Here is a 26831-nt window from a genome sequence, read left to right as displayed (position 1 = left end):
TTTCATAAGTATATTGATGCCTTCCGTTTCTGTTTGTTTGTTTGTTTGTTTGTAGGCACGATAACTCGAGAACGGAAGAAGCTACCAATGTCAAATTACACCACGTGATTCAGGAGGGTGATTGCTAGTGCTGATTAGATTTTGGTCAAAATCGGTCAAAGGTCAAGGTCACGGTGAGGTCAAATATTCGATTTTTGATGGTTTGGTACAGATAACTCGAACGGAAGAAGCTACCAATGTCAAATTATACCACGTGATTCGGAGGCTGATGGCTTGTGCTGATTAGATTTTGGTCAAAATCGGTCAAAGGTCAAAGTCATAGTGAGGTCAAACATCCAAAAAATGATAACTCGAGAACGGAAGAAGCTACCAATGTCAAATTACACCACGTGATTCAGGAGTGTGATGGCCAGCGCTGATTAGATTTTGGTCAAAATCGGTCAAAGGTCAAGGTCACAGTGAGGTCAAACATTCGATTTTTTGATGGTTTGGTACAGAATCATCGTAGAAACTTCTGGTTTGCGTCGCTGCCTTCTGTAGAGACAGCTTTTATTAGACAAGGTCAGAGGTCAAGTTGACGATTTCGTAAGTACCAGTCTATGACTGCTTGTTTGTTTGTTTGTTTGTAGGCACGATAACTCAAGAACGGAAGAAGCTACCAATGTCAAATTGCACCATGTGATTCAGGAGGGTGATGGCTAGTGCTGATTAGATTTTGGTCAAAATCGGTCAAAGGTCAAGGTCACAGTGAGGTCAAACATCCAAAACATTCGATTTTTGATGGTTTGGTGCAGAATCATCGTAGAAACTTCTGGTTTGCGTCGCTACCTTCTCGAGAGAGAGCTTTTATTGGACAAGGTCAGAGGTCAAGTTGACGATTTCGTAAGTACCAGTCTATGACTGCTTCTTTGTGTGTTTGTTTGTTTGTTTGTTTGTAGGCACGATAACTCGAGAACGGAAGAAGCTACCAATGTCAAATGACACCACGTGATTTAGGAGGGTGATGGCTAGCGCTGATTAGATTTTGGTCAAAATCGGTCAAAGGTCAAGGTCATCGTGGGGTCAAACATAATTCCATAAATTCATGTGGAGAAATGGAGTATTTTTGCTTCGCTCGACGTTACGAGTTCGTTTTAACTTCGATTTTAATTTTGTCTTCGGTTTTTGCGATCGCTTAGGGCACTTAAAACTCGGTTGTCGAAATTCTGGTAAAAATCGGATGTTTTGTAGACGTTTTAAGATTGTATAAAAAATATTTCACTCGACGCGTCACGGGTCGTCACGTGATGCAGTGCGCTGGAGCAGACGCGTCGTTTATTCATGTTAAGGTTTTCCGTGTGCGCGCTGACGGTGTTTTCGATAAAGATGGTGTTTTAAAGTCATTTTTTATCCCAAGAAAGGTTATCGTCGCATGCCTTACTCGCTGAGCCATCGGATTATGTAAAGATTGTTGGTGGATGGCCGAATATTACGGTTTTGTGACTTTGATGAAATAATATTAAATAATTGCGTGGAGAAATGGAGATTTTTGCTTCGCTCTATGTTACGAGTTCGTTTTAACTTCGATTTTAATTTTGTCTTCGGTTTTTGCGATCGCTTAGGACGCTTAAAACTCGGTTGTCAAAATTCTGGTAAAAATCGGATGTTTTGGAGACGTTCTAAGATTGTATAAAAAATATTTCACTCGATGCGTCACGGGTCGTCACGTGATGCAGTGCGCTCGAGCAGACGCGTCGTTGAGTCATGTAAAGGTTTTCCGTGTGCACGCTGACGGTGTTTTCGATAAAGATGGTGTTTAAAAGTCATTTTTTATCCCAATAAAGGTTATCATTGCATGCCTGACTCGCTGAGCCGTCGGATTATGTAAAGATTGTTGGTGGATGGCCGAATATTACGGTTTTGTGACTTTGATAAAATAATATAAAATAATTGCGTGGAGAAATGGAGATTTTTGCTTCGGTCGACGTTACGATTTTTGATGGTTTGGTACAGAATCATCGTAGAAACTGCTGGTTTGCGTTGCTACCTTCTCAAGAAACAGCTTTTATTAGACAAGGTCAGAGGTCAAGTTGACGATTTCGTAAGTACCAGTCTATGACTGCTTGTTTGTTTGTTTGTGAACAGTATTACGGAAAAACTCCTGGACGGATTTCGACGAAACTTGGTGGGGGGATTAGGTATGGTCCAAGGATCATGCCATTAGATTTTGGACTTGGTCCAAAGTCCATTATGGCCACTATGGCGGCCATTTTGCAAAAATATTTTAATTTTTGTTTTTGCATTTCTACATGTTTTAAGTGATTTCCAACCCCCAAAAAAAAATTTGTCAGAGAAAAAAAAAACCAGAAAATTTTGCAACTTGTTTTCCAAAAAATTTCTATTTTATTTGAAAAATATTTGAATATTTTTTTTGCATTTCTACATGTTTAAGCGATTTCCACCCCCCCCCCAAAAAAAAATTGTTAGAGAAAAAAAAAAAACAAATTTTGCACCTATTTTTTCCAAAAAATTTCGATTTTTTTTTTCTTTTTTTTTTGGGCATTTCTACGTGCGCGTCCATCTAGTTTAGTTTATTCAATCGTGGTTCAGTGGAGTCTGATCCGTTTTGACCTACAATGAATAGGATATCAGGTTCACTTAAGTGACCCAGGAATATTGGCGGCGTAGGTTTTGCTCTCTACCGAGTGCTCCCCCTCTAGTTCAAATTGGTTTCGTTCGTTTCAAAGCTTTGCCTATTTTATATTAAAAATACCAAACTGAACCGCTTCCTTTGGACATGGGTGGGATTTTTTTATTTTATTTTTTTAATATTCCAAATGCCTCTGCTTTTTTTTTTTTAGCTGAAGTAGTTGAGTTCATCGACTTGCATTATATTTATATAAATTGTTATTGCCCTCACCAGAGGAGAGGGTATTGTGTTTGGGTCCGTTTGTTTGTTACTTGACAAAAATAATTTTTGCCAAGTATGTTGGTCTGTCGTGTTTGTCGGTCGGTCGGTCTGTCTGTTTGTCACACAATTTTGACCACAGTTTTCAAGCAATCGTTTTTAATTTTTTGTGTGTGTGTGTTTGTGACCAGCCAAGGACAGCAACGCTTAATTTTGGTGAAGATCCAGATACGGATACGCATCTGAGAATTTTTCAAGTGATTCTTCACCATTGAGAGATGGGGCCAAAAACTATGTATGTCATGATATTTCAAAAAGTTGTTCACGATTTATGACAAAACGGGGTGGATGAGTGGGATAGGAAACAAAAACAAGCCGATTCGAGTTTGGTTAAGGTCCGGATTGAGATCTGACCTCTCAGTGGGATACAAAATGTAACCTGCTCAGCCTGGCGGAGGTTTGTTTTCTACCGAGTGCCACTCTCTGAGTGACTTTTCATTTGTTTGTCTCCACAGAAGTTTAATGTTTTTCTCCGCAATCACTTATTGGATTGAGACGAAATTTTCACCATAAGAGTGGCTACTCGTACAGAATGTTTTATTGATAATTATGACATCATAGTTCACGTGGCGTGGTGGCCAAGTTGGAAAAATGGAAAAACTTTGGAACTTTGTATCTCTGAAACCGCACCAAGGAAAATATTGAAACTTGGCACATGGAAAGTACTCCTCATGGGAAATAAGGGTAATTTATTTTTATAACATCATTGGTGTCTTCGTTATAACGTCGTCATTGCATATGTAGAACATTACATCCGATCAGTATGAAAATTTTTGAGTCATTTGGGGATATATTGGTCCACAGAAAAAAAACAACAAATATCATCGGTCACGTGATTCGCAACCATATTGTTTTTTTGTTTGTTTGTTTTAAGCCTTCAAAAAAATTCTCCTCTGAAATGGCCAAACAGATCGAGGTGAACCCTTAAATGTATGACTGCCTATTCATGATGAACAAAACGTTCACACATATGGTTTGGTAGCCATATTGGATTTACCTGAAAACCTATAAAAATATCTTATTCTCCAGAATGGCTGGACAGATTGAGGGGAAACTTCACACAAATAGTCACCAAGCCTTGGGGATACAAGGGTATTCACGAATAATTGATGTCACAAGGTCTGGCAGCCATATTGGATTGAGCAAAAATCTTTTAAAAAATTATTTTTGGTTGTGAAACTTCGCAATTATGATCTAGTCAGGATGGGGGGGATATATGTTTTAAATTTCAACCTGATCGGACACATGGTCTGGCAGTCAGAATTATTTAATTTTTTGAATAAGGGTTCTTTTTAATTTTTTTGAAGAATGCTCACTTGGCTGTGCTTGGATTGGTTTGAGGGTGGAGGAGTAGCAGCTGAAATGTGTATCCTCTCCAGGTTCCTCCTGATGACTTCATCTTTTCTTTTTGCTTGTTCTGCTTCCTTCTGATGACGCCATTGCATGACTGTACCTCTTTGGTCTTCCATTTGATTTGAATTTAATTTATTTTAATCCCATTCTGAATTAAATTGAATAACTATAAACGTCATGGGTCAGGTGTCCGATCAATGGCGGGGTTGCATCAAAGCGGGACATCTTGGTACTCGGTCATCACTGCCAGCAGTTATAAAATGGCAGTTTTAGTTATGTCTCTTATTAATTACTGAAAAACACCACACAAAACGACACAAAGTCCTGGGAAAACAAGTTCTGGATCAGGTCTGCAATCTCCAATTGTTCTTTTTCTTGTTTTATTTCACCTTTATTGATGAAAACATTAAGCCCAAAACTTTTCCATCCAAGACTCATGTTAATGCAATCTTTGCAGACTAACTATCTTGTGACTGCCTGTAGCTTGTGACATTGCTGTGTGGATATCTTTCATTTTTAATCTCCTGCTTTCATCCATAGAATTCCTTTCTGCTGGATTAAGAAATCATCCCCCTTTCCAGAATTATTGTTTAATCTAAAGCATATGTGGTGTCAATAAAATACTTTTTCATCTTTGTCACCCACTGAAATATGAAGAAAGAGTTTGGTTTTATTAGTGGCAATTAAAAGCTTATTGAGTGCAACCACATGCGGTTCAAGAACAGCTGAGGAAGAGCTGTTTGTTATTTATGAATGTCATTCATTATGAATTATCTTCTCTCAGTTTGTAAACAACTGTAAAGTCAGTTTTGCAAGTACATAGAGTCCTGGCTTTGTTGAAGCTCTCTGTAATAGTGTCTTTATCCTCTGCATTACTGCCTCATTTTCCATGTCTGCTGGATTACTGGCTGGAAGAAGTGATCTTTTGGGGAATTAACTGGGTAGCTGATCCTGCTGAGAATACTGAGCATATGTCTTGATTGATCAACCATGTCATAACTCGATCATTTGTTGCTATGCTTTTTCAGTTCGATCCAGTGGACAACTGTTGTATCCAGTGGAGAACTGATGTGAATGACCCTACAATAAGGTGGGATTAATTGGGACTATTATAATAGCATGATAGATAGTATTTTCAATGTGTAGTTGTTTATCTCATATAAGATGTTGATATTTAAAAGTTAGATCTATTAGACAGCTGATATTCCTTTCACACAAAGAAGACTAACAATCCCTGAAAAGTGATCTCAAAATGCCAGTTGATGGGAAAGGATAAAGCTCTGTGTTGGAGTGGCGACCAGTCCAGGATTGTGCCCAATAGCCAAGGAGTCTGCTGAGGCAGCACCGATGCTCAGCACAGAGTATGGTCTCAATGGATGGTTGGACAAAGCTCAACATAATTATTGAATTTGGTAGAAAATAGGGGAATCACATTATGCTAAAAGGTTGAAAAGACAGAGTGGAAGTAGAAGTTTATAGCATTTGTAAAAACCAGCCTCAGTAGCATAATGGTTAGAGCGTCCACCCTGAGTCTAGGAGGTCAGTGGTTCAGATCCTGGCTGAATCATACCAAAGACTTAAAAATGGTGCTTCCTTACTTGATGCTCAGCATTTAAAAGGGATGGAGCATGGACAAGCCAACCATTGGTTGACAACAACAGTGCAGGATTTCATGGGCCTATTGGCCACTTCCTGCATCAAATTTTCTTGTAAGGGAACTTGTTTTAAAAAAAAATAATTGGACTGATGCCATATTATGAGTAAGGTGAGCATGAATATTTTTGAATGGGGGAATGCAAATGGAGAAAGTGATAGTTAAGTTGTGCTGTAATAGAGGTAGATACGCTTGTTCGCATTTTAAATTCACTATGGCTGGACCTTGGGGTGCAAGTGGATATTCAGAAGCTTCGTTATTCACGGTACATTAGTGCAGCTGCAAATTAGGTTTTAGGTCAAGGGTTTCCAAGGTACAATTTTTTTTGTGAGTGAAAGCTGAGGGATCATTGTATGAAGAGCCACTGTCTCTTGTACCATCCCCACCCCTAAACTCTTTCTTTCTTTCTTTAACATTTCTAAAATCGCTTCACAGGTTTCTTAATTAATACCAGTGCTCGACTCACCTAATGGTTTAACATAAATCTCGGTTTTATGAGAGCTTATTTTCATTTCATTGCCTTCTTGTCAAGTAGGCAACTCTGCGATGTTTGTGGGAACATCAGGTTATAATTTGAGTCCTCTTCACAGGATTAGACAGTCATATTCTGTTATTTGAAGGTGAACTATAGGAATTGCATGACAACAACCAGCATGCATATATGTATGTATGTGTATTGTGTATGTATGTGTGTATATGTATATTTATATATATATATATATATATATATATATATATATATATATATATATATATATATATATATATATATATATATATATATATATATAAAATCCTTGGCATTATTTTGCCTCAGCAGGCTTAAAACAAAAATCAGAAGAGTTAATAAAGTATGAAGATGAATGAGTTTTCAAGGGGAATTATCATGATAGTGTTGATAATCAACACCCATAATCAGCTCTTTTTTTGCTTTCACACATTGCTGAAGAGCAAGATGAAAGCACTTGAGATAACAAGGAGAGTGGAATAACAAATTATTGTGAAATTATCTGGTAAACAGAAACATCAAACCTGTTTAAATTAGCAAACAATCTGTTGCATAGGATGCTAATGATTTATTGTTCAGTTGATATCTATGAATGAGCACCCTTCTGGTCAAAATGTTTTTGATTAACGAGGCTATTAATGATGTAGAATGAATAACTAGTCTTGCTCATGAAGCTTCGTGTCAGTCTGCATAGGTGGACAGACAATGGATGGAATCAACAGAACGTTGATTGAGTTATGCTAATCACTGTGGGAAGCAAGGAGAAGCAGATGTTCCTGGCGTTAACCCTTCATCAGAGCTAAAAAGATTAACCCTTCATCCCCGTTTGCTCTGATATGGGTGCCTGCCTCTTCGTGGTTGCATGGGGCAAGTTTGGGAAGAACAGTTGTGGTGCTGTACTGAGAACCTGCTCTCCATCTGTGACAACAAGTCTCTTGTCTGCCTCATCAAATGACTAGATGAGTGAATTTGGGAGAAGCTGAATAGCTCACTATTGGTGCTGTCTACATTAGTTAGGGAATTTTAGCAAATTGTATTGACCATCTGTGAAAAAATTGCTTACCAAAAAATTTCTTCACTAACGTATTCATCTAGCTGTCTACTAACACCTATCAATTAGTGCAAACCCAAATCCTTGTGGAAAATTCTGGGGAGCCAATCAAAGTTCGGGTGCTCAGAGGGCCTGCGCAAAAAAATCGGAAAAATTAACTTTTGCCAATATTGACTTGTGGGATGTCTAACTAGGAGTTTTTTGGGGGTGCTGAATTGATTCCAACCATTAGATTTGAGAAAAAAAAAACACTCCTTGATCATATAAAATGTATTTTATTGACATTTTAACAGAACTGTGCTCAATGGAAATGTTGCTTCATCAGCTTTTACAACCTTATTCATCAAACTCCCCAGTATCTTCCTCACTCCTCTTGTCATCCAGCTGGTTTATGTTCAGGCAAGAGTTACTATGACAGATGCCACAAGCAGAAATACACTTGACTCCTTGCTTTTTACAGCAGCACCTGAGTGAGCTACAGTCCCCCGCACAGTTGCAGCTGGCACACGTCAGGAGGTAGTCTGGTGCAATGGGGTCTGTAGAAGGGACTGGTGCATATCCTTGCTCAGTGAGTTGCCATCCATAGTCCCGGGTATCCAACGATGGACTTTGCAGCATCAGCCAGTCTCTAGTCTGGAGGTAAGCTCGGAGAGAGTGCTGTGCTGCAGCTCCTGTTGTCGGGGGGAGATTCTCAGGTTTTATGCTCCCAGTAGCAGCTCGCTTGCTGAAGATGTCGAATCTCAAGTCTTCCAAGTCTTTGGAGGATTTCCCATGGAACATGAGCATGAAAAGATCACAGCCTGCTTTAATGATATCACCTTTCTCAGCTCGGATGTCCATAAACACGTCCATTGCCCTCTCTGCTTCATCAGTCTTGCAGAGCTTGCTTAGCAAAGTTGGTTTGCTAAACCCAAAAATTGCAGACACTGTATCGCAGCCAGAGAAACTGTGCAAGAAGATGAGATACCTCCGGTATATCTCTGGGAGGGCCTCCCGGATCTTTCCGACATCGTAAGATGTTTCTTTGGCTGTCGTGAGGAAGATCGGATGGTCTGCAGCATGATGAATCAGCATAACCAGGACATCTGTGTCCTCAGCCCTCACCTCGACAGGGGACTCTCTTGCCTCATCTCGAGCTTCGCGGACGATGGAGGTGTCGGCATCATCGGAGCATTGCTGTACACTGATTCCATTCCTACTAAATGTCTCAGCAAGGAGCAGAACGAGCTGGGCTTTGTTCTTCTTGTTATCGAGGAACTTTTCTCTTGCAATGATGATTTTGAGATCCCGACGAATCTGAATGTCACGGCATGCATTGTTTGTTCGTCTCAAGTGGTCATGGTCCTTGGTGGAACTGCCATATCCGTCAAAGACCACCGTTATCCGGAGGCGATGGCTCCCCATGGATTTCACAAACCGGAGGTAGCTCTAGGCAACATCCTTCCAAGAAAGGTTAGCCTCCCACTTGACATTGTGCAGGAGCCATCCACCATCAACCACAAGGCTTGTGCAGGGGGGTTGTTCGACAGGTGCCACACATGCCTTCAGGGACCTTGCTAGGGCAGCCTTGTCTGGCTTTCGCAACTTTTGATTTTTGTCAAACAGTGACATCGGTTTTGGCGTCAACTCAAAGCGCAAAGCTTCTTTGGTCTTGACTTCACGCTCACTGATGACAATGAGGCGGTTGAATAGCTTTAGTGAGTCAATGACCAGCTTCTCGCCATTGACTTTGGGTCCAGATCTGAGGCTTGCAAGTGATTTGACCTTGTGTTTGGTTACCATTGCATCCACAACAGTTTTCCCATCCATCTTAGCCTGTATGGCTCTGCCAACTTCTTCTGCTTGATCAGCGTTGACTTGGTCTTCGGGAGTGCTGCTGAACCCAGTTGAGAAGGACACCAGAGTCTTCTTGTCCCGTGTGGCATTGAAAGGGTTGACTTCCTCCAACCACCCAACTATGGTGTTGACAGAATCGTTATCTCTCTTCATTTGGGCTCTTTTAACGTCGGTGTGGACAGGTACCCCACATTTGACCATGTTTCTTTCTAGCTCTTGGTGAATGAACGAGAAGTGGTTCAGAGTCTGAACCCAAGACTTATGAGAAGACTCATTCCGAAAGTGGCCTCTGTTTAGACTACCGGAGAATTCTACTGAGCACGAGCATGAGCACAAGTATGACCAACAATATAGCAGTGGTTTCAAAAATGTTGCATGCTGGTTTCAGCACAATTTGAACAATCTGAATCAATTGAGCCAAATTACTGCAAAACACAGTCTGAGATATCAAAAAATATATCGTATCAATATTTTACGGCCAGGGATTCATTTTTCCTCAAATATAATGGTTGGAATCAATTCAGCACCTCAAAAAACCCCTAGTTAGACATCCCACAAGTCAATATTGGCAAAAGTTAATTTTTCCGATTTTTTTTTTTTATTATTATTTTTTTTCGTGCAGGCCCTCTGAGCACCCGAACTTTGATTGGCTCCCCAGAATTTTCCACAAGGATTTGGGTTTGCACTAATTGATAGGTGTTAGTAGACACCTAGATGAATACGTCAGTGAATAAATTTTTGGTAAGCAATTTTTTCACAGATGGTCAATACAATTTGCTAAAATTCCCTAACTACATGAAGGAAGTCCTTCCAGATTCCTGGTATGATTGCAACCCTGACTGCAACATGCCTTTGCACTCCTTTTCCTCGCTTTGCTCTGTCTGTCCTTTCAGGGAATCTGCTATTTTGCTATTCCACACAAGATCTTGGCATGATAGATTGATACATTTCAAAGTTGCCCTGCAATACATATGGGATAAACACTTTGTGGGTATATGCATTAAATCCTTTGCAGTACAGGAAAGTAATCAGCATCTGAATGATAGCAGTTTTGAGGCGTAGTGCTGCCGGAGGGCACCGGAGTGTTGCTCTGGCACCTCAATCCATCCGAGGCAGAGATTAGCTCTACAACAGTAAAAGAAAAGAAAAAAGAAAAAAAAGGCCCATGTGAAAATCAAATATTCATTTTCAACGAAAAAATTTAAACATTATATATTTACCCACTTTTCGGATGCTATTATGCATTTTTCTCCATTAAGATTAAAAAAAAAATATTCAATTGTTCCTTGCGAATGCCAGCCTCGATAAGGCCAAATTCCTTCTGAACAATTTATATTTTAACATCAAATATTCGCTCATGCTGTGGATGGTTCGCACGTGAACGATTTACGACTTTGTTTTGACAGGTCTGATAAAGCGCTTCTCCTCCTGCCCTGTCACAGTTACAATCTCTCATCACACCCTCATTTTCCCTCATTCTTCCTTATTCCCTCTCCTTACTTCCTTCTTTCATCTTCCTTTGCTTTCTCCAAGGCGATGGAAGCACTTTACAGCCATGTGTGTGCCAAGGCGCACACACGTTAACTCAGCGCTCACCACCCTTCCTACTCTCCATTTCCATTTCGTTTTTCGTGATCAGCATCACCAGAAGTGTTTCGTCTTCCGGCTACATCTACAGAGGCATTGCTACATCATTTTTAATCAATAAAGTAGAGCATTTGTCGTGGTTTGGTACGTAAACCTTTTTTTTTTTATCACAGTATATATTGTTGTCAGGTCAGGTCAGGTATGGGAGCATGTGCCAGAACAGCGCGTCGCTGCGTCCACTTTCCGCCGGTACTCCAGGGGCCTCCGTCTGGCCATCCCCCAGGCAGATGCCAGGCCCATCCCCATCTCCTTGAGATGATGGTCAACCTGCTGCAACCATGAGGCACGTGGTCGGCCCACTGGCCTCCTCCACTCATGAGACTCCCTCGCTGAGAGAATCTGGTGAGCAGGATCAGCGTCAGGAAAACGAGCCACATGTCCATACAGCCGCAGCTGACGCTCACGGACTATGCAGGTAACAAATCTCATCCGAGTCTCTCTCAGCAACCGCTCGTTGGACACAAAATCCGACCAGCGATAGCCAAGGATTCTCCGAAGAGACCTGGTACCAAAGGAATTAAGTCTCCGTCTCAGATCCTTGGTCAAAGTCCAAGTCTCGCACCCATAGAGCAAGACTGGAAGTACCAAGGACCTGAAGACTCGGACTTTCGTCCTCCCGCACAGGTACCGGCAGCGCCACACCCCATGATCCAGTGAATCCATGACTCCCCAGGCCCGACCCAGACGTCTATTGACCTCCGGCTCACAACCTGCGGAGACATGAATATCACTGCCAAGGTAAGTGAATCTATCCACGACCTCAACATCCTCACCACAAACAGACACAGACAGGACAGCAGCATCCAAGATGTCACCGAAAGCCTGGATCTTTGTTTTGACCCAAGAAATCCGTAATCCCAACGGCTCCGACTCCTCATTCAGCACCTCGAGGGCCCCCAAGAGGATGTCTAAAGTCTCCGCAAAGATGACTGCATCATCTGCAAAATCAAGGTCCGAGATCTTGACATTGCCAAACGATGCACCGCAACTTGATCTCTCCGACATCCTCCCAAAAATCCAGTCCATACAAGTGCTGAAAAGTGTGGGGGCAAGTACACATCCCTGACGAACTCCAGTAACAACTGGAAATAAGTCAGAGGCGGTACCACCACACTTCACAGCACTCTCAGTACCAGAGTAGAGTTCAGACATCAGATCGATCAGTTTCGGTGGCACCCCACGAAGACCAAGAATCCTCCAGAGGACATCCCGATTCACTGAATCGAACGCTTTACAGAGATCAACATAGGCTGCAAGCAGCCCCTGCCGAAACTCTCGTCTGCGTTCAGTGAGGACACGAAGAGCAAGGATACGGTCAATCGTTGACCTCTTTGGTGTAAAGCCTGACTGCTCTGGACGCTGGTGCTCAAGCAGATGGTGGCGAACCCTATCAAGAATTATCCGAGCAAAGACCTTGCCCGGCACTGAGAGCAGCGTCACCCCTCGGTAGTTGTTGCAGTCTTGGCGATCACCCTTCCCTTTCCAGAGAGGGACAACAAGGCCCCTCTTCCAGTCAGTTGGGATGATGCCTGTGTTCCAGGCAGAGCACAAAACTGCATGCAACGACACGAGTGCAGCATTTCCACCAGCCTTGAGAAGTTCAGCATGGATGCCACAGATCCCTGGAGCTTTGCCCCGTTTCAACTGGTTCACCGCAGCCCGTGTTTCCACAAGCGATGGTGGACCACAGTTGATTCGAGGGTCAGCAACAGGGATTGTAACACCCTTGACGTCCAACTCGACAGCTGGGGGATCAGCCTGGTACAACCGCTCAAAGTAACCGGCCCAGCGGGCCTTCACTTCAGACTCCTCTGTCAAGAGCCTACCACTCTCTGCTCGAACTGCAGTGCTCCGAGGGATGGGCTTGGATGAACGTAATGCGCGAATTCCCCTGTAAGCGGGACGAGAATCACCTGTCCACAGGTGATGCTCTACCCCTCACAGATTCCTCGCACATAGGCCTCCTTGTCCACCCTCAGTGCACGTACAGTTTTACGCCTCAGCTCCCTGAACAGCTCAGCTCTGCCATTCAGCCTGGCCCTGCGACTCTGGTCAATGGTATCCAGTGTCCCTTGAGAGACAAAATTCTTCTTTGCCCTGCGGTGAACTCCAAGGCATCCACCGGCAACATCAAGGACGGTGGTCTTGAAGGTGCTCCACAACTCTTCAGGACCCCCAAAGCACCCAGACCCCCAAGTGTCCACTCAGCCTGTTCGCAAACTCCTCAGCTACTCTCTCATCCCTGAGCTTGGCAACATCCAGCCTAGGCTGGGATGGTACCATTCTCCAGGATTTAAGGTGCAGCTTTAGAGTTGCTACAACAAGCCTGTGGTCAGTATTGAGGAACTGAGCACTCCGGTAGACCCTGCAGTTCTGGATCATCCTCCAACGACCGTCAATGAGGACATGGTCAATCTCCTTTGCCACACCGCCAGCGTTGGAATACCAAGTCCAGCGATGAGCTTGCGGGCGCTGAAACCATGAACCAGCCACCCTAAGTCCATGACTTCTTGCAAAGTCAAGGAACTTAGTGCTATTCTGGTTCATAGTTCCTGACCCATGGGGACCAACACACACCTCATAACCATCCCTATCAGTTCCAGTCGATGCATTGAAATCCCCCAAGACTAGAAGTGTATCTCGTCTGGGGCACTGATCAACCACAGACTCGAGTGTGGCGTAGAATGCATCCTTCACGGTAAGATCACTCGCCTCAGTCGGAGCATAAATAGAGACCAGGGAAATGACACCTAAGGAGTGACGAATCCTTAATCTCATAATACGCTCGTTGACCGGTGTTACCTCAATTATCATTGGGGTCAGCTTATTGGCCACAGCTACAGCAACTCCTTGGGTATGGTAACCATCAGAGCGACCAGACCAATAGTAGGTGTAACCACCCACCATTATCTCGCCGCAATCCGGTCTCCGAACCTCAGAGAGAGCTGCAATCCCGATGTCCAAACGCTTGAGCTCAGATGATAACAGAGACAGGTGATCATCCTCTCTTAGGGATAGGACATTCCAGGCACCCACCCGAAGGGACCGCCTCAGGTTAACCCAAGGAGACCGCCGTCTGGTGGACGACACCTCAGCACCACTCCGACACACTCTCCCGCAATCTGACCCAGGGATGTTACCCCGTGGTTTCCCTCCTATCAAAGATTGGGGGTCCCGAAGGCTTTGCCCCAATCCCATCATCCGGTGAGCTGCCCTGCGAAGGGAAGCTGCACAGGAGGTACTCCCACGGAGTGGGTTTTCAGATTTTTTTGCGTTTTTGCGTTTTGCGGAATGAAGCGTTTTACGGTGGCTGGAGTGCAAATCCTGCCACCAACCTCCTAATAAGAAGTAACCCAACTGCAGGAGGACGTCCGCAGACACAGTTGGGCACTAGATATGGATGGCCGTTGGCTCACAAGGAGCTCCTCCGCCCTTTGACAGGTTTTGTTTTTAATCCTGCTGGGTGTCCATATCCAAACACCCTCCTCACCAGAAAACCTGGTGGGGGAGACGGTTTATATTGTTGTGGTTGACGAAATTCGCAAACCACCATTCAAGTCTCGTAGGTGAGATATCTCTGTAAGTATATGTGTAGTTAGGCCCAAACCCGCTGTTTAGAGGGAATAAATGTCATTCATTCAGGCTGCGACCCTTCAGGATAGCCGTTTTTCTTTTACTATCTTTATTTTGGACCAGCCGCCATTACTACCACCACAACCACATCTCAACAGCCATCACACAACAACTACCAACCGCAACGCCGCTTCACAACAACAGCCACGACCTTTACCGTCACATCTCGCTCTCGCAACCATCGCATCACCGCCATTCCTGCGCCGCTTGTGGGCGCCGATCCTGGACTCGTGCAGGGTGCGCACCGAGCAGCGGGAGCAAAGGCGCCGGCCTTTCCAAGAAATCGGATCAAAAACGATTCACGCCCACTTCTGTTCCGTCCTATCAGCGAACGTGGGGCGATTTGGCCCCGCCTCCAGGTGCGTCGGAGTATAATCGCTATATGCAGATTCGCGGATCAAAAATCATTCACGTCCACTTTTTCTCTGTCCAATGGGGAGCCAGCCAGAGGTGAAGGGTCGAAGGTGAAGGAGCGAAGCCCCGGGGGCTATAAAGGGCCGCGTTCGCTCGCCGAAAAGGCAGTAGTTGAGTCAGTCAAGGAGAGTTGAGAAGAGAAGAGTCAGAGAAAGCAGTTGGACGGAGTTGAGGAGAGTGGGAGAGTTGGAGAGGTGGCGGCGGCGAAGGCAGTCGAGAGGGCGCTCGTGTCAGAGTCGGGGAGCTGCGGAGAGGGGAGGCCGGTAACGCGACCGAGGTCGCGGTGGAGACGCTCGTCGCGGGACCCAAGCCAGCGAGATATCCTCATTCCCCCGAGCATCAACAACCCCCCTCCTGTTTCCCCCCGTGCTGAGATAGTGTGAAAAGGGGGCCCCGTTCCCACCCCATTTCCAGGCAGTGCCAGCGAGGCCCGCGGAGTCGGGGCGCCACCGCCATTTTGCGGCTCATCATCAGACGGGTAGGCTCGACGCGGTCTCGGCCCCAGGCCCGTCTGCCCCCCTCATCGTTGAGGGTGGTCCCTTTTTCTTTTGCTTTGAGTATACGTGTTGTCAGCGCCGTCTGTGAAGTAAAACTGTATAAGTGTTGCCGTGTGCTCGGTAGTCGGTAGTAGATCTGCATTGTGTTTCTCTTTTACATTTGCTTTTTGTGCAGAATTGTCGTGTCACTTTTACATTTGCTTTTTGTGCAGAATTGCCGTGTCACTTTTACATTTGCTTTTGGTGTATAATTGTATATGTATGCTTTCCGTTTGCCGCGGAATAAATGTGCTTTATGTTGAACTGTTTCTCCCGTTTCGCTTCGTCTTTTCTCTAATTGAATCTCCATCTTACTTCACGTAAAGGGTTGGTCGTGGGCTAAAGACGCCCAATAATTAATCGAACCGTCGAGGTTGACGATAACACCGCTCGGTTATCCCGATAGTACGGAACGGGTCGCTTAAAGTGGCCCGTGTCCGAAGTCGACCTGCGGCGAGGTGCGATCGCCCGGTCTATCCTCCGTGTGGGTAATTAGGTAGGTCGAATTTGGCGAGCAACCCTATCCCACGCGGGGGGCCGATTGGCACGATCGTGGTGAGGCCGAAAGGCCCACCCGTGACTAGTTCCCGGCGTTAGTCCGAGAGGGTCATGACGGGATTGTCCGTCCGGTGGGCGACGTGCCGCGATTCGAGTTACGTGGCCGCTCGCACGCCGGCGGGCGCGAATCCGCAACAATATATATATACACACCTGGTGTTGGCGCAGTGGTGAGGGCAGCGGCTTGGGATCCAAAAGGTCCTGAGTTCAAGCCCCGTTGGGCCACTGAATTAATACACCAGGGGGTTGACTCAGCCTGTCATCCTTCCGGGGTCGGCGAAATGAGTACCAGTATACTGGGCCGGTGTATAGCCCGGTTAAAATAGGTGTACCATATCCCTGTGTCATAAGAGGTGACCAAGGTTGCGTCAGGAAGGGCATCCGGCGTAAAACATGTGCCAAATCACTATGCGGATCATACGGATGATCCGCTGTGGCGACCCCAAACGGCAGCAGCCGAAAGAAGAAGAAGTGTGTGTGTGTGTGTGTGTGTGTGTGTGTGTGTGTGTGTGTGTGTGTGTGTATTGTTGTGGTTGAGGAAATTTGCAAACCACCATTCAGGTCCCGTAGGTGAGATATCTCTGTAAGTACATGTGTAGTCAGCCCCAAACCCGTTGTTTAGAGGGAATAAATGTGATTCATTCGGGCTGCGACCCTTTGAGATAGCCGTTTTTCTGTTCTATCTTTATTTTGAACCAACCACGTCTCAACCGCCATCACACAACAACCACCAACCACAACGCCGCTTCACAACAAAAACAACGCCAACAGCCACGACCTTTACCTTTACAACTCACTCCCGCAAACATCGCATCACCGCCATTCCAAACATCGCCATGGCCATAAACCACCACAACAAACCCTCCACCACCTTCACCTCTCCTGCGGCCATTCCCGCACCACTTGTGAACGCCGAGCGTCAGGCTGTCATGGCCTCGTACGGGACGCGCGCCGAACCGCGAGTGCAAAGTGCGGCCTTTCCGAGGAGAATTCGGATCAGCAATGATACACGCCCACTTCTGATCCGTCCAATCGGCAAGCGCGGGGCGGTTTGGCCCCGCCTCCAGGCGCGTCGGAGTAGAATCGGGATATGCAAATTCTCGGATCAGGGGAGACTCACGCCCCTTTTTCTCCGTCCAATGGGCGAGCTTGGCTCCACCCCCGAGCTCGTTCTGATCCAGAAATTTGCATATGGGTTCTCCTGCCGGACTATAAAGCGCGGGGCGAATTTGGGAAGAGTCAGTTTTGGAGAGCAGAGTGTGGCAGCGGCAGTCAGTTGAGAAGAGTCAGTCTGGAGAGGTTGGAGAGCCGAGTGGAGCTCGCAGTCTGTCGGGGTTCGGAGTCTGTCGGGGAGCTGCAGAGAGAGGAAGCCTGGAGCGCGGTCGAGTCGGTTTGAGCGCAGAGTTGGCCTTGGAGGAGCGGGGAGTGAGTCGGGAGGCAAGGGCGGCGACGAGCCGCCGAGCAAGCTGTCGGCGACGAGCTTGCAGTGGAATCGCTCGTCGCGGGACCCAAGCAAGCCAGCTATCCTCTTTCCCCAGAGCATCAACAATTCCCCCCTTTTTTCCCCCCGCGCTGAGATAGTGCGAAAAGGGGGGCCCTGTTCCCACCCCACTCCAAGCAGTGCCAACGAAACCCGCGAAGTAGCGCGGAGTCGGGGCGCCGCCACGCCACCACATTGGCGGCTCATCACAAAGACACGGGTAGGATCCACCCGGTCTTGCGGACCTGACCGCTCTTTCAGGTCCCGCGCAAATATTGGCCCACAGGCCCCGTCTGCCCCCTTGTCTTTGAAGGTGACCCTTTTCTTTTGCTTTTGAGTAAATGTGTTGTTGGCGCCGTCTGTAAAGTAAAACTGTGTAAGTGTTGCCGTGTGCACGCATAGTCGGTTGTAGATCTGCATTGTTGTGTTTCTTTTGTTACATCTGCTTTTGGTGCATAATTGTTGTAATTGTATATGTGTGCTCTCCGTGTGCCGCGGAATAAATGTGCATCATGTTGAACTGTTTTCCCGTTTCGCTTCGTATTTTCTTGAATTGAATCTCCATCTTGCTTCACGTAAAGGGTTGGTAGTGGGCTTAATACGCCCGATAATTAATCGGAACCGTCGAGGCCGACGATAACACCGCTTGGTTATCCCGATAGTACGGCACGGGTCGCTTAAGTGGCCCGTGCCGGGAGTCAACCTGCGGCGAGGTGCGATCGCCCAGTCTACCCTCCGTGTGGGTACTTAGGTAAGTCGAATTTGGCGAACCCTATCCCACGGGGGGGCCGATTGGCACAATCGTGGTGAGGCCGAAAGGCCCACCCGTGACTAGCTCCCGGCGTTAGTCCGAGAGGGTCACGACAGAATTGTCCGTCCGGTGGGCGACGTGCCGCGATTCGAGTTACGTGGCCGTTCGCACGCCAGCGGGCGCGAATTCGCAACAATATGTATAAACAGATATCATATTTGCATGTTTTGATTTTAACGAGCTCTTCTGAAATCCAACTTTTCAAATATTTGGTGCCTTACTGTATGTATGTGGGAAATAGGGGGTCTGAAGGAAACCCTTTATTTTTCATTGAAATAATAGTTCATGAATTCTGAATTCACTAATGGAGGTTGTTTAGTGATCTCACCAATATGTGTCACCACCATGCATCTCCATCTTCATTATTCATCATTTATCAGGGTCTGGAGCCCCATGAAGACCAATTATGGGGAAGGAATTCACAAGATTCATCTTTGCAATACTGCCGCCATATTGGAGTCCAAAAACAAAAGACGAATGTCCATTCACAATTGGTTGAGTTATTGTGCTTTGTGTGCTTTCATGGCCAAATAATCACGGTTGAAGCTGTCCTGCAGCTTGGATACGTCAATATGTTGGACACATTGTCGAGGGAGCGATATTGTAACATTACAGATTGTAGGCAACACAGACCCACATGCATTGCTGAATAGAGCATGGTCCAGAAGAAAGATGAACTTTCCAACCATTTTCTATTCAAATTTAATCTACCTATATAAAACAGTGTGTATGTGTGTATTTGTCTGTCCCCCTTCATAAGGGCATTTTGAGCAGGGCTTTCAAGGCCAATCTTTTACCACGACTGTGTGTTCACTGCAGTCTATTTTTAAGGATTAAAAAAAAAAAATTGAAAAACATTTTTCATAAAAGAGTAATTCCATCTCTTCTATTGGAATTGAAGATGGTGACTTGCAAACCAAGACTCAACGGCAGTGGACAGAAACGTTTTAAAAATAACATTAAATACAAGAGGCAGGGAGGTACCGGGCGTAGTGGTGTGCGCCTGTAATCTGGCTACTCGGAGGCTTGGGTTGGAGGATCGTTTGAGGACGGGCGCTCTGCGTTGGGCCGCGCTATGAGAGGGTGTAGGGCAGCCCAGAATCATGGCGAAACCCAATCCTTGTCCCTGTGTCGTAAGAGGCGACCAGGGTTGCGTCAGGAAGGGCATCCGGCATAAAGCCTGTGCCAAATCGGTATGCGGATCATAACGGATGATCCGCTGTGGCGACACCTAACGGGAGCAGCCGAAAGAAGAAGACAAGAGGCAGGGAGGTGAAATTCACTGCATGTGATGTGTAACGCGCACAGCGTAAAACAAGTGTTCATTTATGTCCCTGGGATGTCTAATAAATAAAGTACCTTAAAGTTTAAGTTCTGGGATGTTTCATTTTAAAGGCTGTACCTTTAAAATGAAATGTCCCAGAAAATCAAATATTCATCATCACATATGTACATATAGTGTTTTAAAATAACACTTTTTCTTGCTACTGTAGCGGTTCTGGAAACCGCATACCTCCAAAGCAAAAGCACCAATATACAGTGATCCCCAGACAGTTATTTCATGAGTATACGTGCAGTTAGACCTTTCCCTCATGTATAATGGGTAAACTGGAGGAAGTGCATTGTGTGGGTCTTAAAGCTTGGTCTAATTATATCTCCATTTTCCTTTCAATCTCTATCTTATTTCCAACTCTTTCCTCTTATCCATGAAATAAATCAAAGTAGGCACCGCACCCAGATGGCCGCCTGTGAAAATCACAACAATAAACTCCACCACCAGTCTGCACGGGACGCGTGCAGCAAAGTGATAACCTCTACGCACTGTACCTCTACCTCTACGCTGTCACAACGGGAACCCAACGCGTTCACGGGTCGTCTAGTTATTATAACCTCTACCCATTTGAATCTGCATCTAATAATTATATGTCTTCTTTTCAGCCCTGATTTATATCCAATCCTTTCCTTTAATCCATGACACAGATCGGGGCTGGCTCCGCGCTCAGGCGGTCGCCTGTGAAGATCACCGCTATGTAATAACGACATGCGCAATAAAAGACGTGTGCGCAGCCCCGTGATAATTACCATCGCACTGTACGGGACACACATGGCGCACATCTTTATTCGGGTCTGTGCACTGATTTACAACGGCATCTTACCATTGATTTCCGCTCGCCACCACGGCCACCAGTATCTCCCGTGAACGGGAGAGATCTTCTCGCACCTCCGCTTTGATGCAGCCGCCACCAAGCAGATGCATGCTGTACGACCCAGATTGCTTGGACCGCATGGCGTACGGACAGGACAAGCGCATTGATCAGTCACCAACTGCGGAGCACCGGAGGTGCCCGAATGGGCATGCGGGGCCAACGTAACTCTTGGCCAGTCGCCAGAGCACGGCCCGGGAGTTCGGTGCAAGGCGATTCATATCACCGGGTTCGGAGCGGGACAATTCTGCAGCTCAGCCATGTCTCGCCCGATGTAAAATGAGGCAGCTTCCAGCCATGGCGGCCGGGCCGCATGGTGACCTGGGTCCAATGGGAGTGCACGATTCGGGTGACGACCATCGCTTTGGGTCGTCGCCCCCACCCTACACCATGGACCTTTATAAAAGCCGGATCGCGAAGCCATTCGGCACGCTCGCCTTGCTTCAAAAGCTGTGATCTCTACATTCCCCTGATGCTCCGCCTGTCCCACCCGCCTGACCCCGCCTGCTGATTCTCACCGCTGGCTCCACCTCCTGCCTTCTCGTCTGCTGGGTCCACCTACCGCCCTTCCTCTCGCCTGGTGGCCTCGTCTATTCTCTGGACCGGTGCATGCGCTGTGCTCGGCACCGTAACCAAGCAGGATACAATGCACCAACTCTCAAGGAGGGATCGCTCAGCAGAGTGAGCAATCTTTGGCAGTGTCACTCAGCTGCATCTGACCCGGTAAGGTGATCCGGTTCGGACAAGGTGTACCGTGGGCGTGTTCCCTGGTAATTAGGTAACTGTTTAAACCTCAGACGAAAGACTCCAGATCACGTGGTTGAATTATTGGCATTTATGGTCGATTAGCGACCTGCCGCGTCACGGAGTTATCTGTGTGCGATGGCCTGCGATTCCGGAGAGTCTGGTGGGAACCCGAGATAGCTTTCACCCCCCTCGTCGTCCTCTCGCCCCGACCCCAGGCCGCAACACCACAAAACATCATATCATCCAGTCTCCATGAATATTTCAAATAAAATAATTCCAACCTGTCTTTTTGACGAGCTTTTATACGAGTTATCTTATATTTACATCCGGGAAGATGTGAAGGCATGGAAAAGTTTGGATTCCGACAACCGGTTGAAGTCTGGCTGGATCAGTGATGTGGCTGTTCTTGTGAACAATGGCTATCACATTGTACAAGGAAAGGCATTCCTTCAATACATCAATGACAAGAGCTCATGTTGGCAGAGCAGATAAGTAGAATGTTACTATCATGCTCATCTGCTCTGCCAGCTCCTTCAATACTCCCACATGTTCATCCGGCCCAAAGCTTTAACTTCTTCCATCAACTCAAAGATAGACACCAACTCATGTAAAAGACAACAAATTAAACCACTAATGCTGGCAGACGGAACACCCCGTTTATAATATCCATCCATTACACACATTGAAGAATCACCCTACTTGTGAAACACTGGGATGACAGTTTGTAGCTGGGCAGAGATTTAAATCCATGCTAGAATGCTTTGTGGCGAGTGTGCATACCCTGAGGCCTATGCCATCCTGACAGCCCCTTGAGAAGATATGGAAAGGGAAAGTTTTTCATTGTAATCAAACAGAACAGGAAAAAAGAAATTTAGAACAAAGAAGGAATTGAAGAGGGCTGCTTTAAAATGGAGATGAGCCATAACTGAGGAAGTTTCTTTTTTTCCGAGCTCTTAATTTAATTTAACATAAGTAATGTGGCACTAAAAAAATGAATGTAATGTAATCCTGAATTATTTTCTATTCCCATTAAATCTCTCATCTTCCATGGTTTCTCTTTTCCCACAGCTCACTAATACAGTACACTCCATTACTCCCTTCTCGTTTTCTCCATTTTCCTTCCACTGTTCCGATTTCTCTACAAAGTTGTTTGGATTCAACAAACCTTCAATACAATACTGTGTACGGCTTTACTGCAAGGTGAAGCTGAAGGCAAATGGATCCTTAATTATTTTGGAACTGGCAGAGTACCAGCCCGATGGGCGATCTTCTTCCAAGCCGGCAACACGTTCTTCTGATGCATACCTTTATTTTGGCGGTGTCTAGGCAACTGACAGCTCTGTAGAGGCAAAAAAATAACCGGGGTTACGTGCATGAAGCAAAAACATACCTTCTGCTTATAGTTCAAAACACCTCCCTGCACTGGAAAACATGGGGACAGGAACATGCTACACATTTACATGGAGAATTTGCCTCCCTCCCCCCCCCCCCCCCATTACCACTGGCAAAGATAAAAACACCCTGATACACGAATTGGGGTCATGCTGATCCTATGTAGCAAGTCTGGATGTAATCTGCCCAGAACTGTAGGAGGAGTCGCATAAGAAACACAAAAAACACACAAACACTGGTCCGTGAATTGTAGTAAGGATTAACCATGTCATAGTCTGTGACTTACTGTTGAGCAATGTTAACTCCAATGCTTAAACTAATTAGAATAAATAAGTAAGCAAACTCAAGTTACAGACAAACAACTGATGTGTTTGCTTATAAGCAACTGTTCCAGGATGTTCTTGACATGTCATAAATGATCTATAGATGTTTCTATGATGATTTATTTCTGTTTACAAGTCATACCCGAATGCCGACTACAATATGATTACAGGATCACGCATAATTGTCCACACACGGGACACTAACTTACCTGGCACATAAACCACTCTGAAGTCTGTCTCCATCTCAGACGACGAACTTTATTCTTCCCCCCAAAAAATTACCTTCTGGCATTTGCAGGGAATCTACACATTTTAAAACTCCACTCTGATCGATATGTGCATCCAATGGCAAAGCATTCTGTCATTGTAAAAACAACGAGTGATCCGGTTGGTCCATAAGACCAAATTTTAATTGGCCTTCGTGGCCTTGTATACACCTGCCTGCCATACTGCTTGAACATTAGCTTGCCTTTCACCAAGCCCAGATGAGTTTGTGCCAGGGCTGGCATGTATACGTTTGTGATTATTATTGCCAAATGATACTACTATTATCTAAATATTACTAAAACTCTCATCTTGTATGTTATGTATGTATGTTCCTGAAATACAGCCAAAACAGTACACAATAGTACAAAAATTTTAGGGCCACCTTACTCACCATTTGCCTGCGGTGTGCAGTATCGCATTTTGTTAAAATCGAGCAACAAAAAAATGATTAAAAAATCAATTCCAGATTCAGTCAAGTACTCTTCGGGATTATTTGATCAATGCAAACAACCTCAGCGGTATAGTTCGCTGGAGCTATCTTTTCTTTTCTTTTTTTGAAATGATTTTTGAAACAAACGCTGTCACAACGGGAACCCAACGGGTTCACGGGTCGTCTAGTATTATTATTGTTATTATAATTATTGTTAATATTATTTGTATTAATATGTTTTGTTACAATGTCATCATTGTTTTGCTTTTTATTTTATTTTATTAGAATGCCATGCCATGGAACTACCTATTAAGCTGCTTCATGCAGTATACATCTTAACATGGTGTGCATTTAAAACATGGGAATTCTTCCGAAATATTTGTAGTTAACGAGCCGAATCAACTCAGGAGATTGTGATGATCATTTAGGTGTATCACATTCGCTCCACATCAGAAAGCTCCAGTAACACTCCACAAAAAAAACTTGCCACACACACACACACACACACACACACACACACACACACACACACACACACACACACACACACACACACACACACACACACACACACACACACACACACACACACACACGCACAACTTGTCCATTTGTTGTACATGATGAGCTCTCGTGTGCTCACTCAATGAGCAATTGGCAGAAACAGTGGCACCAGGCGACCAGAATTTTTGGGACGAATCATGTCTACTCCTGGTATATAATATAGGGACTCCAGTGAGATATACTCCCCCCATACCTTTTTTTCAGTCCCAAGCCATTGTGCTCATTTTCACAATTCTCACTTCCACCAGAACCAAGCTCTCCATCAATGCCACATCAATCAGCATGGCTATCCCCTCTACCATATGGCCTTCCTCCTCGAAAGCACCCACAGCCCCCAGGAGGCCATTCAAAGCCATCAGTAGAGAAAGCTTCAACCTTGTTTTCAATCCACCGACCTGGATGAAAACCAAATTCGCCCCTTGGGCAACTTGCGGAAAAGACACCATGCTCCGACCCAGGGTTGTCAGACATACGATAATTATCGTATTTGTACAATTATTTCAACCTTTGTATGATAAATAATTGAAAAAGGGACAAACGTACTGTTACGTGGAAAAGGGGGGGGGGGGCAGGGATCAAGAGCTAGACTGTGATAAGTATCGTGTGGTCTGTGTGTTTCACGTAGATTTAATTAGATTGCCATGCAAAAGGGATCTGTCAGAATAAGTAATTTGTTACACGTAACCTTGAGGAGGCAGTATATAATTATACTGCCTATAATTCATAGTATAATTCATAGACAGTGTAGACAGATTAATTATGTATGCGTAAATACCTCTTGTTTGTAGGCAGAGCTTGTTGAGGACTTCCCATCACAGAGGCACACATGTCGTGTACAAAGAGGCCAATTATGATCTCGCTGGCAAGTGTGTCAGTCATGGCAGCACAGTGGGCTGTGAAGCCCTGAATAAAATATTTTCTAATACATTAATTTTTATTGGGGCTGCTCCATGGGCAGGAGGACTCCACCCAAGAGGAAGAAGAGAACTGCAGTCCACCAGAGAAGAGAACCAAGAGAAGCTTGAGGAAATGGTCCACAAAGGAGTTCGTGAGGGAGATGTTCTTGTGGTCTATGGTGGCTTTGGGATAGACCCAAGCTGGTATCACCCTGCCTTTGGAGAGGAGAAGGAGCCATCATGCCTTTTGAGAGGGGAAGAAAGACCTCAGTATTTAGAGGAAGAATAAGGGCCGACCAGGAGACCTCGTTGTGGAAAAGAACGAAGACGACCACATGTCCTGGTTGAAGGCTGACTGATTGCTGGCCCTGCTGTGGCTGTTACTTTATCTTTGGACACCTTCGTTGCTGCCTCTCATCTCCCTCCTGGTTTCTAAAGTGGGCTGCATCGTGTCCTGCATCCACACTGTGCATCGTAGAGACGAAGGGAAGTTCTGCCTGCATTATTGTGTTGTATAAGTGTGATCTGGGTTGCCCAGTTGGTTAGGTTTTGCATTTGATTTCTCCTTCTTGCATATAAATTTGCATATCACCATTCTTCCTTTTTGTCTTTTGACTCGCTTAGTTTGTTCCATTTATTATATTATCTTGTCAACCCTTTTCCCTGTACTTCGATTTTCAAGCAAAACCCTTGAAAAGGTAAGAAAGTATGTTTCAGCCATCTGCTTTCCAAGTGTTTTTGACATCGATGTTGATCCATTTGGGCGGCCTTGCGTGGGGAATGTTAAAGTAGAGTAATACTGAACGCAGTGCATTAATAGACTGTTTTGACTATAGAAATATACAGTAGAATGGACATGCTGGTCATTTCCTCCAGTGGCATGTGAAACTCACGGCAGACATCTTGGAGTGTGGAATCGCTATTTTGACATCATCGATCGAGCAAATTTTGCATTGAAGAGCTAAGCTGTTTTCCATCCAAACAATTACATTCTAGAGACCCTGGCATAAATATAAGTCCTAACTGGCATTGTGTACGGTCACTCTTGATATCAGATGGGTAACCCTCGGAGTATTTGTGTTGCTATTTACTCGCTATCGTTCGTGAAATACTACTGCATGATTACTCCACTTGTGGCCCATCAGATATAACAAAGTGCTGCACAGCACTCATTATGTTCTCTATCTATATCTATATCTATATCTATATCTATCTCTATGTCTATCTCTATCTCTATATCTCTATATCTCTATATCTAAATCTATATAGGAAAGCCAGCAAAATGCTGATTAAATAATAGATCCGAGCAGCTCTGATGGCCAGTTTCAAAATAATCGTCCCCGTAATAAGGGGGAGAGGCAAGAAAACTGAAATGTTAACAGACCAATGGACATCGCCACCCATTTTCTAATGGCTCTTTAACCTTAAAATATATTGTTATGGATCCCAGGTCTGGATTTATCATCAGAGATCTCCTCGGCACTTTACCGGACCTCCGGTCCTGAAGTCGCCGGCCACAGATAACTCTGCCTCGCAACTCGTAGGACGGCAACCGTGGCCTCTGATTAGAACCATTTCTC

General features: G+C 45.2%; 1 long non-coding RNA gene across 2 annotated transcripts in view; it reads left to right on the top strand.

Annotated features, from left to right (window-relative positions):
* The window catches only part of LOC147031252 (uncharacterized), a 30245-nt gene extending 4453 nt beyond the window's left edge, over positions 1-25792 (top strand). The window contains exons 3-4 of one of the 2 annotated variants that reach the window (XR_015052535.1): positions 5329-5390; positions 25314-25792. This is a non-coding gene — a long non-coding RNA (uncharacterized LOC147031252). Of the gene's footprint in view, positions 1-5328; positions 5391-7147; positions 7537-25313 lie in introns of those variants that run through there. The other variant, XR_015052539.1, reaches the window with a different exon arrangement.
* Positions 25793-26831: the final 1039 nt, after the last annotated feature.

The sequence above is a fragment of the Eptatretus burgeri genome, chromosome 2, assembly GCF_056783735.1.
Source record: "Eptatretus burgeri isolate ZD-2024b chromosome 2, Ebu_testis_v1, whole genome shotgun sequence".
Classification (NCBI taxonomy): domain Eukaryota; kingdom Metazoa; phylum Chordata; class Myxini; order Myxiniformes; family Myxinidae; genus Eptatretus; species Eptatretus burgeri.
The sequence above is the reverse complement of the archived record's forward strand: the minus strand, read 5'-3'. Positions and strand labels throughout refer to the sequence as shown.